This window comes from Equus przewalskii, chromosome 1, assembly GCF_037783145.1.
Source record: "Equus przewalskii isolate Varuska chromosome 1, EquPr2, whole genome shotgun sequence".
Lineage (NCBI taxonomy): Eukaryota > Metazoa > Chordata > Mammalia > Perissodactyla > Equidae > Equus > Equus przewalskii.
The window spans coordinates 139,946,192-139,961,717 of record NC_091831.1 but is presented as its reverse complement, the minus strand read 5'-3'; positions in this window follow the sequence as shown (position 1 = coordinate 139,961,717).

Here is a 15,526-nt window from a genome sequence, read left to right as displayed (position 1 = left end):
CTCCAGTAATAAAGCCAAACAGCCTCTTCCTTATAATTAATTTAGTAAGAATGATCCTTAAGCCTTTTCTGCACTTAAAACCCTTCAGTGGCTCCTATTTGTCTTATCACAAGTCAAAATACCTTAGTGTCTGACCCCATCTTATCTTTCTAGTGTTGTCTCTAGTCATTTCTCCTAGCCTCCTTCCCAACCCTTCAATGTCCATTATCAGGCCTCAACTTGTAAGTCCCTTCTTTCAAGAATATTTTTACTCGCTCTCTCAAACACACCCAATCTGGGTTAGGTGCTCCTCCCGTATGTTTCCATTGCATGCTAAATATTCCCTATTATAGCATTTATCTCACTGTACTCTAATTACCAATTTGCTTGCCAACCCCTCACCTCTTGCCACTAAACGTTCAAAGATCATAACCTTATCCATCTTATTCACCCGTGTATCCTAGCTTGATGACACATGTATAGGAGTCATTTAATAATATTTGTTGAAGAAAAAAATAAACTGCTGATAGGTCAGAGTCTAAAGATGAACTCTGTTCTCTGATTCTGACATGCAGTTTCATGTCAGATTAAGGCAAGGTGCTATTCCTACATAGTAGAGGATTACAGGAGGTGGAGCAGAACGTGGACGTCTGTGTTTCCATAGTATGTTGTTTAATCAATCAGTCATCCATTTACTCATCATGTTTATTGAACATCTATGGTGGATCACTCCCTTCCACAGCTCAGGCCTTATGCTACTGTTTGTGCCTCTTTCCTGAAAGATTTTTGTCCTAAATCTGATCGACTACATTGGCCTTAGCTTCTAAGTGTCCAATCCCCTACTGCACGAGGTACGTAGGGACAACTATGAGATATCCTCTAAGAAAGTGGAAGTAAGAGAAAAAGAGAAATATGAAATAAAATTGCCCTTATAGAATCAGTTCCTTAAATATCAATTTCCTTAACACTACCCATATCCCTTGGAAAGTCTTTGTATACCACTATGGGCATATATATACCCCAGTTTGAGAACCACTGCCTTAGAACACTAACTCTGATTACCCTTGTGATGGTTAATTTTATGTGTCAGCTTGACTGGGACATGGAGTGCCCAGATTAAACACTATCTCTGGGGGTGTCTGTGAGAGTGTTTCTGGATGAGATTAGCATTTGAATTGATGGACTGAATAAAGCAGATTGCCCTCCCCAATGTGAGTGGGCCATCTTCCAGTCTGTTGAGGGCCCAAATAGAACAAAAAGGCACAGGAAGGGGGGTTTACTGTCTGCCTGACTGTGTGAGCTAGGACATCAGTTTTCTACCCTCGACTGGGAATTACACCATTAGCCCTCTGGTTCTTAAAACTACACCACCAGCTTGCCTGAGTCTCCAGCTTGCAGACAGTGGATGATGGGACTTCTCAGACTGCATAATTACATGAGCCAATCTCTTACAATACATTATATATATATATACGTCAGGATTTTTCCTGACTAATAGAACCCCTTTTCCAACTTAATGTTTCAGTCAACTGATATATGCATAGTTTTGTAGAGAATTATAATAGTGTGGTCAGTAAAAGATTTTTGAGCAACAAAATTTTTTCTGATAAAATCATAGAAGAAATGAACAATTGAAATTTGAAATTAAAACACAGTATCATCTACATTAGCACCCAAAAATGAAATAATTAGGTATAAATCTAACAAAATATGTACAAGAGTCATATGAGAAAAACTACAAAACTCTGATGAAAGAAATCAAAGAAGATCTAAGTAAATGGAGAGATACTCCATGTACATGGATAGGAAGACTCGCTATTGTCAAAATATCAGTTCTGGGGCTGGCCCTGTGGCCGAGTGGTTAAGTTCGCACGCTCCGCTGCAGGCGGCCCAGTGTTTCGTTGGTTCGAATCCTGGGCGCCGTCGTGGCACTGCTCGTCAAATCACGCTGAGGCGACGTCACACATGCCACAACTAGAAGGACCCACAACGAATAATATACAACTATGTACCGGGGGGCTTTGGGGAGAAAAAGGAAAAAAATAAAATCTTTAAAAAAAACATCAGTTCTTCCCAACTTGATCTATAGATTCAACACAATCCCAATCAAAATCAACAAACCGATTCTAAAGTTTATATGGAAAGGCAAAAAGACCCAAGATAGCCAATGCAATATTGAAGGAGAAGAACAAATCGAGGACTGAAATGATACTACCCAACTTCAAGACTTACTACAAAGTGACAGGAATAAAGGCAATATGGTTTTGGTGAAAGAATAGATAAATAGGTCAATGGAACAGAATGGAGAGCCTACAAATAGACCCATACAAATGTAGTCAACTGATCTTTGACAAAGGAGCAAAGGCATTTCAATGGAGAAAGGATAGTTTTCAACAAATGGTGCTGGAACAACTGGACATTCACATAGGGGGAAAAAATGAATCTAGACACAGATAATATCCCTTCCGCAAAAGGAAATTTAAAATGGACCAGAGACCTAACTGTAAAACATTATAATCCTAGAAGATAACATAGAAGATCTTGAGTTTAGCGATGGCTTTTTTTTTGGTGAGGATGATTGACCCTGAGCTAACATCTGTTGCTAATCTTCCTCTTTTTTTTGCTTGAAGAAGATTTGCCCTGAGCTAACATCTATGCCCATCCTCCTCTATTTTTTTTGTGGGACACCATCATAGCATGGCTTGATGAGCAGTGTGTAGGTCTGCACCTGGGATCCAAACCTACAAACCCTGGGCTGCTGAAGCAGAGCACACAAATTTATGCCACCAGGGCATCCCTGTGATTTTTTTTTTTTTTTTTTTTTATTAATGTTATGATAGATTACAACCTTGTGAGATTTCAGTTGTACATTTTTGTTAGTCATGTTGTGGGTACACCACTTCCCCCTCCGTACCCTCCCCCCACCCCCCCTTTTCCCTGGTAACCACCGATCAGATCTCCTTCTCAATATACTAATTTCCACCTATGAGTGGAGTCATATAGAGTTCGTCTTTCTCTGACTGACTTATTTCGCTTAACATAATGCCCTCGAGGTCCATCCGCATTGTTGTGAATGGGCCAATTTCGTCTTTTTTTATGGCTGAGTAGTATTCCATTGTGTATATATACCACATCTTCTTTATCCAATCATCAGTTTCTGGGCATGTAGGCTGGTTCCACGTCTTGGCTATTGTAAATAATGCTGCGATGAACATAGGGGTGCAACGGACTCTTGAGATATCTGATATCAGGTTCTTAGGATAGATACCCAGTAATGGGATGGCTGGGTCATAGGGTATTTCTATTTTTAACTTTTTGAGAAATCTCCATACTGTTTTCCATAGTGGCTGTACCAGTTTGCATTCCCACCAACAGTGTATGAGGGTTCCTCTTTCTCCACAACCTCTCCAACATTTGTCGTTCTTGGTTTTGGATGTTTTTGCCAATCTAACGGGGGTAAGGTGATATCTTAGTGTAGTTTTGATTTGCATTTCCCTGATGATTAGCGATGATGAACATCTTTTCATGTGTCTATTGGCCATATTCATATCTTCTTTTGAGAAATGTCTGTTCATGTCCTCTGCCCATTTTTTGATCAGGTTGTTTGTTTTTTTGTTGTTAAGCAGTGTGAGTTCTTTGTATATTATGGAGATTAACCCTTTGTCGGATAAGTGGCTTGTAAATATTTTTTCCCAATTAGTGAGCTGTTTTTTTGTTTCAATCCTGTTTTCCCTTGCCTTGAAGAAGCTCTTTAGTCTGATGAAGTCCCATTTGTTTATTCTTTCTATTGTTTCCCTCAACTGAGGAGTTACAGTGTCCGAAAAGATTCTTTTGAAACTGATGTCAAAGAGTGTACTGCCTATATTCTCTTCCAAAAGACTTATTGTCTCAGGCCTAATCTTTAGGTCTTTGATCCGTTTTGAGTTTATTTTGGTGTGTGGTGAAAAACGAATGGTCAATTTTCAATCTTTTGCATGTGGCTGTCCAGTTTTCCCAGCACCATTTGTTGAAGAGACTTTCTTTTCTCCATTGTAGGCCCTCTGCTCCTTTGTCGAAGATTAGCTGTCCATAGATGTGTGGTTTTATCTCTGGGCTTTCAATTCTGTTCCATTGATCTGTGGACCTGTTTTTGTACCAGTACCATGCTGTTTTGATCACTGTAGCTTTGTAGTATGTTTTGAAATCGGGGATTGTGATTCCGCCGGCTTTGTTTTTCTTGCTCAGGATTGCTTTAGCAATTCGCGGTCTTTTGTTGCCCCATATGAATTTTAGGATTGTTTGTTCAATTTCTGTGAAGAATGTTCTTGGGATTCTGATTGGGATAGCATTGAATCTGTATATTGCTTTAGGTAGTATGGACATTTTAACTATGTTTATTCTTCCAATCCATGTGCAAGGAATGTTTTTCCATCTCTTTATGTCATCGCCTATTTCTTTCAAGAAAGTCTTGTAGTTTTCATTGTATAGATCCTTCACTTCCTTGGTTAAGTTTATCCCAAGGTATTTTATTCTTTTCGTTGAGATTGTGAATGGGATAGAGTTCTTGAGTTCTTTTTCTGTTAGTTTATTGTTAGTGTATAGAAATGCTACTGATTTATGCACGTTAATTTTATACCCTGCTACTTTGCTGTAGTTGTTGATTATTTCTAATAGTTTTTCTGTGGATTCTTTGGGGTTTTCTATGTATAAGATCATGTCGTCTGCAAACAACGAGAGTTTTACTTCTTCGTTACCTATTTGGATTCCTTTTATTTCTTTTTCCTGCCGAATTGCTCTGGCCAGCACCTCCAGAACTATGTTGAATAGGAGTGGTGAAAGTGGGCACCCTTGTCTTGTTCCTGTCCTCAGAGGGATGGCTTTCAGCTTTTGTCCATTGAGTATGATGTTGGCTGTGGGTCTATCATATATGGCCTTTATTATGTTGAGGTACTTTCCTTCTATACCCATTTTACTGAGGGTTTTTATCATAAATGGGTGTTGGATCTTGTCGAATGCTTTCTCTGCATCTATTGAGATGATCATGTGGTTTTTGGTTTTCATTTTGTTGATGTAGTGTATCACGTTGATTGACTTGCGGATGTTGAACCATCCCTGTGTCCCTGGTATAAATCCCACTTGATCATGGTGTATAATCTTTTTGATGTATTGCTGTAGTCGGTTTGCCAAAATTTTGTTGAGGATTTTTGCATCTATGTTCATCAGTGATATCGGCCTGTAGTTCTCCTTCTTTGTGTTGTCCTTGTCAGGTTTGGGGATCAGAGTGATGTTGGCTTCATAGAATGTGTTAGGGAGTTCTCCATCTTTCTCAATTTTCTGGAACAGTTTGAGGAGAATAGGTATTAAGTCTTCTTTGAATGTTTGGTAGAATTCTCCAGAGAAGCCGTCTGGTCCTGGACTCTTGTTTTTGGGGAGGTTTTTGATTACCGTTTCTATTTCCTTACTTGTGATTGGTCTATTCAGATTCTCCATTTCTTCCTGATTCAGTTTGGGGAGATTGTAGGAGTCTAGGAATTTGTCCATTTCTTCCAGGTTGTTCAATTTGTTGGCATATAGTTTTTCATAGTATTCTCTTATGATCTCTTGTATTTCATTGGTATCTGTTGTGATTTCTCCTCTGTCATTCCTGATTTTATTAATTTGCGATTTCTCTCTTCTTTTCTTGGTGAGTCTGGCTAGGGGTTTGTCAATTTTGTTAATTCTTTCGAAGAACCAACTCTTTGTTTCATTGATCCTTTCTATTGTCTTTTTTGTTTCAATATCGTTTATTTCTGCTCTTATTTTTATTATTTCCCTCCTTCTACTGACTCTGGGCCTTGTTTGTTCTTCTTTTTCTAGTTCTGTTAGGTGTCGTTTGAGGTTGCTTACGTGAGCTTTTTCTTGTTTAGTGAGGTGAGCCTGTATTGCGATGAATTTCCCTCTTAGGACTGCTTTTGCTGCATCCCAAATGATTTGGTATGTCGTGTTCTCATTTTCATTTGTCTCCAGATAATATTTGATTTCTTCTTTAATTTCTTCAATGATCCATTGTTTGTTGAGAAGCGTGTTGTTTAGTCTCCACATTTTTGCACCTTTCTCTGCTTTTTTCTTGTAGTTGATTTCTAGTTTAATAGCGTTATGATCAGAAAAGATGCTTGATATTATTTCAACTCTCTTGTATTTATTGATGTTTGCTTTGGTTCCCAAAATATGGTCAATCCTTGAGAATGTTCCATGTGCACTTGAGAAGAATGTGTAACCTGCTGTTTTTGGATGAAGTGTTCTATATATATCTATTAAGTCCATCTGGTCTAATTTTTCATTTAATTCTATTATTTCCTTGTTGATTTTCTGTCTGGATGTTCTGTCCATTGGTGTTAATGGTGTGTTGAGGTCCCCTACTATTATTGTATTGTTGTTGATGTCTTCTTTTAGTTCTATTAAGAGTTGCTTTACAAATTTTGGTGCTCCTGTGTTGGGTGCGTATATATTTATAAGTGTTATGTCTTCTTGGTGGAGAGTCCCTTTTATCATTATATACTGTCCCTCTTTGTCTTTCTTTATCTGTTTTGCTTTGAAATCTACCTTGTCTGATATTAGTATAGTGACACCTGCTTTCTTTTGTTCATTATTAGCTTGGAGTATTGTTCTCCATCCCTTCACTCTGAGTCTGTGTTTGTCTTTGGGGCTGAGGTGTGTTTCCTGGAGGCAGCATATTGTTGGATCTTGTTCTTTGATCCATCCTGCCACTCTGTGTCTTTTGATTGGGGAGTTCAATCCATTTACATTTAGAGTGATTATTGAGACGTGGGGGCCTACCACTACCATTTTGTGTCTTGTTTTCCGGTTTTCTTCAGTTTCCTTTGTTTCTCGTCCCATGGTTTAATCTGTTCTGGTGTAGAGCTGCTACTCTCTGTTGTTGTCCTTCTACTTATCTCCTCTGCTCTTGGTTTTGTAGCCCCTTTCCTTTTTTGGATTTTTCAGGAATGAGGGTTTTCCTGAGGATTTCCTGAAGAGGAGGTTTTGTGACAATGAACTCCCTTAATTTTTGTTTATCTGGGACCCTGTGATTTTTTTTTATATGTAACACCAAGGGCATGATCCATGAAAGAAAAAATTAGTAAGTTGGACCTCCTTAAAATTAAAAACTTCTGCTCTAGGACAGATACTGTTAAAAGAATGAAAAGACAAGCCACAGACTGGGAGAAAATATTTGCAAAACACCTATCTGATAAAGGCCTGGTATCCAAAATATACAAAGAAATCTTAAAATTCAATAAGAAAACAACACAATTATGAAATCTTAAGATGAGGGGCTGGCCCCGTGGCCGAGTGGTTAAGCTCACATGCTTCTCTGTGGCAGCCCAGTGTTTCATCAGTTCGAATCCTGGGTGCGGACATGGCACAGCTCATCAGGCCATGCTAAGGCAGCATCCCACATGCCACAAGTAGAATGACCCACAACTAAAAACACACAACTATGTACCGGGAGCTTTGGGAGAAAAAGGAAAAATAAAATCTTTAAAAAGAAAAAAGAAATCTTAAGATGAAAAAAGCTGAAGAGGAGGCAAATGATCTGAACAGACACCTCACCGAAGAAGATATATATATATCAAATAAGAAGAGGTTCAATACCATATGTCACCAGGAAATTGCAAATTAAATCAATAATTTACCACTACCCATCTATCAGAATGGCAAAAATCCGAAGCACCTATAACACCAATGCTGGCAAGAATGTAGGGCAACAGGAACTCTCATTCACTGCTAATGGGAATGCAAAATGGAACTGACACTGGAAGGTAGTACGCCAGTTTGTTGCAAAACTAACCATGCTCTTTCAATATGATCCAGCAGTTGTGCTCCTTAGTATTTACCCAAATAAGCTGAAAACTTGTGTCCACATAAAAACCTGCACACAGATGTTAATAGCAGCCTTATGCATAATTGCCAAATATTTGAAGCAACTAAGATGTCCTTCAATAGGTGAATAGATAAACAAACTGTGGTACATCCACACAATGTAATATTATTCCATGATAAAAAGAAATGAGCTATCATGCCCTGAAAAAAACATGGAAGAAACTTAAGTGATTATTGCTAAGTGAAAGAAGCCAACCTGAAAGGCTACTGTATGATTCTAACTGTATGACATTTTGGAAAAGGCAAAACCATGGAGACAGTAAAAAGATCAGTGGTTGCCAGAGTTTTGGGAGGAGGGAAGAAGGGACGAATAGGTGGAGCACAGGATATTTTTAAGACAGTGAACCTATTCTGTATGATACTATAATGTGCATACATGTCATTATACATTTGTCAAAACCCGTAGAATATACAACACAAAGAATGAACCCTAATGTGAACTATGAACTTTAGTTAATAATAATGCATCAGGATTGGCTCACCGATTGAGACAAACATACCACACCAACGCAAGATGTTAATAACAGGGGAAACTGAGTGGGGAGGACGTGAAAAGGGTTTATAGGAACTTCAGCTCAATTTTCCCGTAAATGTAAAATTGCTCTAAAAATAAAGTGTATTGATTTTTTAAAAAATCGTGTGGGGAAAGTAGGCTAGAAAACACAAGTTAAGGACAAAAGAATGATGTAAAATTTCCTATTTTTGAAGAAAATAACTCATTTAACTTTCTTAAATGAATGATCATGGGTATCAAATCATTATGACATTTAAATTCCAAGCAATAAAATTCATTTTTTAAAATTTCTAAATTTGCAATATTCTGGTAAATTACATTTATTGCAGATATTTAAAATTATGATAAAAATGTTACATAGTTTTTTATACATTAATTTTTTATGGAGATATAATTGACATATAACATGAGTTTCAGCTGTACAAAAGACTCAAATATATATATATATAGCAAAATGATTACCATAATAAGTCTAGTTAACATCTATCCATCCGTAGTAGTTTTTTCAAAATTCTTTTAGTGGTATGCAAACAAAATATTTGAAGATCATCATTGCAAAGCTGTTTCATTGTTTTGGAACAGGTAGAATAGTCATAGTGTTTTCAACTTTAAGTTTCATAAGCACATTAAAAAGTTAAGATTAAGAACCATGAGAATAGAAACAGATTATATAACTCCCAAACAGCAGAGAGGAGAAATGGATTTAAAAAAAACAAAATAAAACTCAGTTAATCCAAAAAATGTCAGTGATTAGCCCCACAATTTCTTCTTTGTTCTTGTAATTTAAATTTGTTAACAAATACATACCATACTTGCTGTTGCATTTACAAACTTTCAGATGCACATTTGTTGATTTAAGCTCATAAACAGCTGCAGTGGGCATTTGGGAAATGCAAAGCAACCATTTTAAACAATGGTAGATGCCCTGAGATTTTAGAGTGTTTAATAATAAGGAGGCTTAATTTTAACCTAGAAAATACATTTTTAGAATGCTGTAAGTTTATTGTAAGTCATAGTATATCCAAAGTGACTAATGAGTAGTATAATTTATGAGTGATTACTATATCTGATACCAATCAGGTTTTATGACTTCCCACAGTTGTTTAAGACATGTTTCACAAACCTTGACATTCACACAAATACGGAGGTTTATGTTCAGATAAGTGATAGCAGGCTCCATAGTGAAACAAATTGAAAGCATCAGAGTCCTTACCTCCTTTCATTGAACAATGAGCATTTATTGAATGATTTTTATTTGCCCAGTATTCTTCTACTCATTTCACATGTATTAACTTAAGTTCTCGCAACCCTTTGTGCTGGATACTATTATCATCATCCCTATTGTACAGAGGAAGAAATTGAGGCCCAGGGCAGAGCCAGGGTTTCAAACAAGATAATCTAAGTCCAGAATTAACGTCCTTAACACAATTGAGAAATCTGTCACTAGTCATAGAGAACAGATTACACGTGATTCAGTCTTTCACAAGATCTTTTCCTCAAACTGTTTAATCAGCTAATCAAGAATCTTTGTTTACTTCACTAGGATCAAATAGTTGGCCTCTATGATTGTTTCCACATTAATCATGCTCTGACTTCTCCCTGAACCGATCTGTACCAGTATAACTTCCTGGGCAACTGAGAAAAGGACCCTGTATCTCAAAATTGAAGACTGGCAATGTTAAAACAATTAAAATCAATTAAAGCATCAAAATAATTAAAAAGAGAGTCAATATATGAAATGTCTATTTTGTGTAATTTTTCCTGTCACTTAAAAATGAGATGCTCATAAATTTTTGGCAAATCCTTTGTTTATAATAAGCAGAGAGTGATTAAACCAGTTCCAACAAATTTTGTCCTACTTTGGATAGAGGATTAATGGATTTTCTTTCTTAGGCATTCTTTCAAAAGAATTAACCTGGTTTGCAAGAGGAAAGCTTATAAAATGGCAACCAAAAATACCTGGAATGCCTCAAATACTAATCTTTAACCTGAGTAGTTTAGTATAGTGCCTGGCATATAATAGGTATTCAATAAATAGTTCTCAAATAATTAAGATGAAAATCAGACTTCAGTTTTATTGTACGCAAATATGCTAGGTAGGTACACAATATACAAATAATAAACATTTTTTTATAACCCTTTTCTTTGGCCCTAGTTTATTTTTAAAGGAAAAAAAAAATCTCTTCCTAAAGTTTTAAAACTCTGCCCCAAGTGACTAGATTTAGGCAAAAGCCAGAACAAATTACCAGTAACCATAGGGAGAAATTCCCCTTTGAATGTAGCAAAGGCTTTGTGTTAATGAAGAATGTTGTTGCTGGGACTATATGAACTTTTCTGAAGTATGTGTGAGTGTATAATGAATGGATTACTTTGCCTGGACGGAGTTTAGAGCGGTCTAAGACTAAATGCATCGGCCTATGGTAAACTAATTTTGATGGAGTAGCTATTCCTCAATCACTTGACTCAACTACTTCCAGAGAAAGTAAAAAAAACTTCTGAAGTTTGTGTAAAAAATTAATCCTTAAATTTTAGTCTGAGGCAGAGACTTAATCACTAAAACTGAGGGATGAACAAAAGTTGTACACATAGTGATTTTGGATGTTAGGGATCATGAGACTGTGCTATAGATTTTAATTTTCACAGTCAATTTTTAAATTATTAATTGGTGGTCCTATAGATTAATTATTATTCATTTGCACTGCTACATCAATGTTTTTGAGCAAACCCAAGTAGTAAGACATATGAAAAGATAAGTGTGTTTAAACTTGATTATCTAGTTTGACACTTAAGCTATTTGCTTTGATAATTATTCTGGGTTGCTAAATTTTTTTTTTTACATAGGATATTGGTAAACATTGAAAACAAGGAATTGCAAAAAAGATCTGATATTGGATACCATTATTTCTACTATGTATTAACATTGCTAACATATATCTCATAAATTAATAGCAATTTATTAAGATTGTGACATTATAAGGGTATCTAAGGAAAGTCCTAAAATGCAAGTTAAATGGCATTATAATGGAGATATTATATGTGTGTTTATGTTTATGAGTATGTGTATACTGGCCGCATTATTCTTAAGAGATTTTCATCTTGTTTCATAAAGATCTCAAAGGGATAACATTCAGGTAGCTAATCTTAACCTAATATACTTCAAGATCATAAAAACTAATTACAGTATACATAACACTCCAAGCAAAACTAAAACATGTAAACATAAAATAACTAAGCAACCAGCTGTTAGTTGGGTTAATTGGCTCTGTGCTTTGAATAATACTTAAATACAATATAGGTGCTTAATACCAAATGATTACAAATGTATAGCTGAAGAGCAAAAACATAAAGAGGGATGCAGATGAAAGGTGATGAAGTGAATACACATCTAATTTTGCTCCCTTGTGAAACTCCATGCAACAACAGTTTTCAAAGTTGTTTAATGAAAAATTTCATCCATATACAAGAGTAGAAACAAACACTCATCACCTAGCTTCAATGATTATCAAGATTTTACTACATTTGCTTTATCTGTTCTTTTTTCTTATTTTTCAGCTGGAGCTGATTTATTTTAAAGTAAATTATAGACCTCATATCATTTTATTCCTCTATATTTCAACACAGATTTGTTTAAAAAAATGGACATGATGCCATTATCATATCTAAAGAAATGAACAATAATTATTTGATATTGTTTTATATCCAGTTCATAACCAAATTTTCCCAGTTGGCTCACAAATGTCTTATTGAGTTGGTTTGTTGAATTGGGATCCAAACAAGGTCCACACAAGAGATTTGAGTGTCATATCATAGAAGTTTCTTTTAATTTAAAGCAGCCCCTCCTGCCTCACTTTTTCCCCAGGTGCTGTTGATTTATTACAAGAACCATTCAGTTGTCCTTTGGAATGTTGCTTATTCTGTATTTCTAAGTTTGCTCCCTTCAGTGTCATTTCACTTGTTCCTTCATCCTCCATATTTTCCATAGTTGCAAGTTTGTGCTCTAGATTTGATTAAATTCCAGGTTGTCTTTTTTTCCCCAGAAAACTTCATGGTGCTTTGTGCTTCATACTGCATCATGTTGAAAGGCCTACAGTATCTAGTTGTCCCACTTTTAGTAATGCTAAGATTTATCAATGATTTCAGGTGCTGACAGCTCAAGTCCTCCTTTCATCTAATGGTTTCATACACTGATGATCATTGCCTGAACCAGTTATTTCATTTGGGATTACAAAATGGTTCTTTTCTAATCCTATCATTCATCAAGAGCTACAGATCTCCTCTTCTACTTCATGGAGCTGGGCAAGTGTCCCTCCCTGACTCTGGCAGAAAACTAGAGGTTTGTTCTTCAGAGAGAGTAAAACAGGGTGTCTCTGGCCTGGAGGATACCAGTCACAATTGAGGGCATGCATAGGTAACACACTGAAAATGGTATTTGACTGAATGTTTGCATATAAAATGCAGAGACTTTCAACACTTTCTTCAACCACATGACTCCAGGAGATTAGGAAAGATTTCTTTGAGGAATCTGATCAGCCCAAGAGAAAGTGCTTAAAGAGACTGACATTGGGGTTTCCCAGTAGCAGAGCCAGATCATCCTACAATGTACCTGTCATTTAATACACCCCACTTATGTGCTCAGTGTCCAACTGGATTTTTAGTCTCTAAATCTTAAACATGAGCAGAAAACTAAAGATTACCTTCCCTCTGAAGAAAGCTTCTAAGATATAACACACAAAAATGGAATTGGAAGAAAACATGGCTATACACAGAGAACAGTTTCAAGAACAAGCAGACAAAAACCCTATCATTAATATTTTCAGAGAGTTAAGAGAATATATGGCATAATGAAACAGCAATAGGATACTATAAAAGATAAAGTGTTAGAGCAAAAAAGAACTCTTGGAAATTAAGAACACGTTAGCAGAAATAAAAAATTCCATAAAAAGCTTAGAAAATAATGTTAAGGAAATCATCCAGATAACAGGGCAAAAAGACAGGAGGTGGAATATTTGAGAATAAAGGTAAGACAAGTAGAGGATTAGTCAAGGAGGTACCGTAACAAAATATTAGTGATTCCAGAAAGAATGAACTGAGAAAATGAAGGGGAAGAAATAATCAATGAAATAATTTATGAAAATTTCTCGAAATTGAAGGACAGTGGTTACTAGACCTCTAAAGGGCCCATTGAATGATCGCCATAATGGATGAAAATAGACCCATACTTGGAAGAAAGATATCAAAAAAAATATATATATATATATATATACACATATATACACATAGTATGTCCTAAGAATACTTCAGAACATACGCATACTAAAAAGTATCCATTGTTTATCTAAAATTCAATTTTAAGTGGGCAACCTATATTTTATCTGGGAACCCTACATTGACCTTGCAATTACTAGTAATGGCAATTCCTCATAATTTCAATTTCTAACTATCCACTCAGACCACCACTTCCTATCTATCCAACTTCTTCTAACATCCCAAATCCAACAATCATTTAACACTAGAAATAAATTTAGTTAATTCTCTGATCTCTTTCCTGCATCATCAAAATTTCCCTATTTACTGGATCCCCACCAACACTCAAACATGCTGTATTTCTCCTGGTCAACCCCCACCAACCCCACCAAACCCAAACTTATTTCTTGACCCCATTTCTCTCCTTCCTTTTATAATAAAACTCCGTAGAGGAATTGTCTGTACTTGTTCTTTCCACATTTATCTCTTCCCATTCCAAATAGTGATACCTAAACGGAGATTTGAAGAGTCTTTAGGGGATGGCTGGCTGTGGGAGGTGGGCTTGTGCACAGAGAGTTTCTTAGGAAGAGGAGTGCAAGGGGACAGGAATGAAGGAGAGGAAAATGATGCGAGATTAAGTTGGAAAGCAACAGGGGCTAGACTACTTAGGCCTTAAAAATCACTTTCAGGAATCTAGACTATTCTTAGACAAGTTTGGTGCTGTTAAAGATTTTTTTAAAGCACTTGAGTTGCATGATTAGATTTCCATTTTGGAAAGACCACTGGCTATGATGTGGAAGGGGGATTTATGGCAAAATTAGCATCTGGAAGACCAATTAAGAGTCTGTTACAGTACAGACGGATTAAATTGAGCTGGTGGCAGTGGGCATGGTGAGTACTAGGATTCTTTGAGAGACATTTGGAAGAGAATGGAGAGGACTTGGCAAGTGCATTTGTGTATATTTCTCTGCACTGAAAGGGGCCGGAGTGGATATTGTAGAGAAAATAATTGGTGGGGCTTCAATTGAAAAGTGTTCCAAACACATATAATAAATTTGTGAAGCATTTTTAATTGGTAAAAAAATTACTTGGTTTTCCATAGTTAGCAGAGCCTATTAATAAGTAACTAATAATTAGAATCCAATGAAACTTTTCCCACTTAATCTAGAGAAGTGACCTCTGATCTAAACTGGAAACTTGTTTTTAACAGAATGACATGCCAAACCATAGACTTTCATTTTCAGCTAAGACTAAGAGCTATTTACCCATAACCTCCTAAGAGAGCTGTTAAGAATTAGTATCTTACTATAGGTTACAGACATCTCTCTCCAGAATTCTGCTGTCTGGCTATTGTTTTGAGGGCAAAGTGTCTATTCTAAGAGCTCATATGCAGGTAGTTGAAATTTTTTAGGAAGCATACTTTATCATTAGTGTTGCCCACAATTGATCATGGTTTTCAGTTGTTTGTGTTCATGCTTCTCAGTGTTACATTATTTCACTTTTGCTTTATTAAAAAAAAAATTTTTTTAAAGATTTTATTTTTCCTTTTTCTTCCAAAGCCCTCCAGTACAAAGTTGTGTATTTTTAGTTGTGGGTCCTTCTAGGTGTGGCATGTGGGATGATGTCTCAGCATGGCTTGATGAGTGGTGCCATGTCCACACCCAGGATTCGAACTGGAGAAACCCTGGGCCTCCGAAGCAGAATGTGTGAACTTAACCACTTGGCCACGGGGCCAGCCCCATGCTTTATTTTTAATTTAATTTGTTGTGGGTCATTTGGGTAAGAGCAACAAGAAATACAAAATTGATGACTACTGACCTAGACTCTAGTCTTCATGGGATTATAGAAATGGAAATGATCTTAATATAAAATTTAGTCCTACTCCTATTT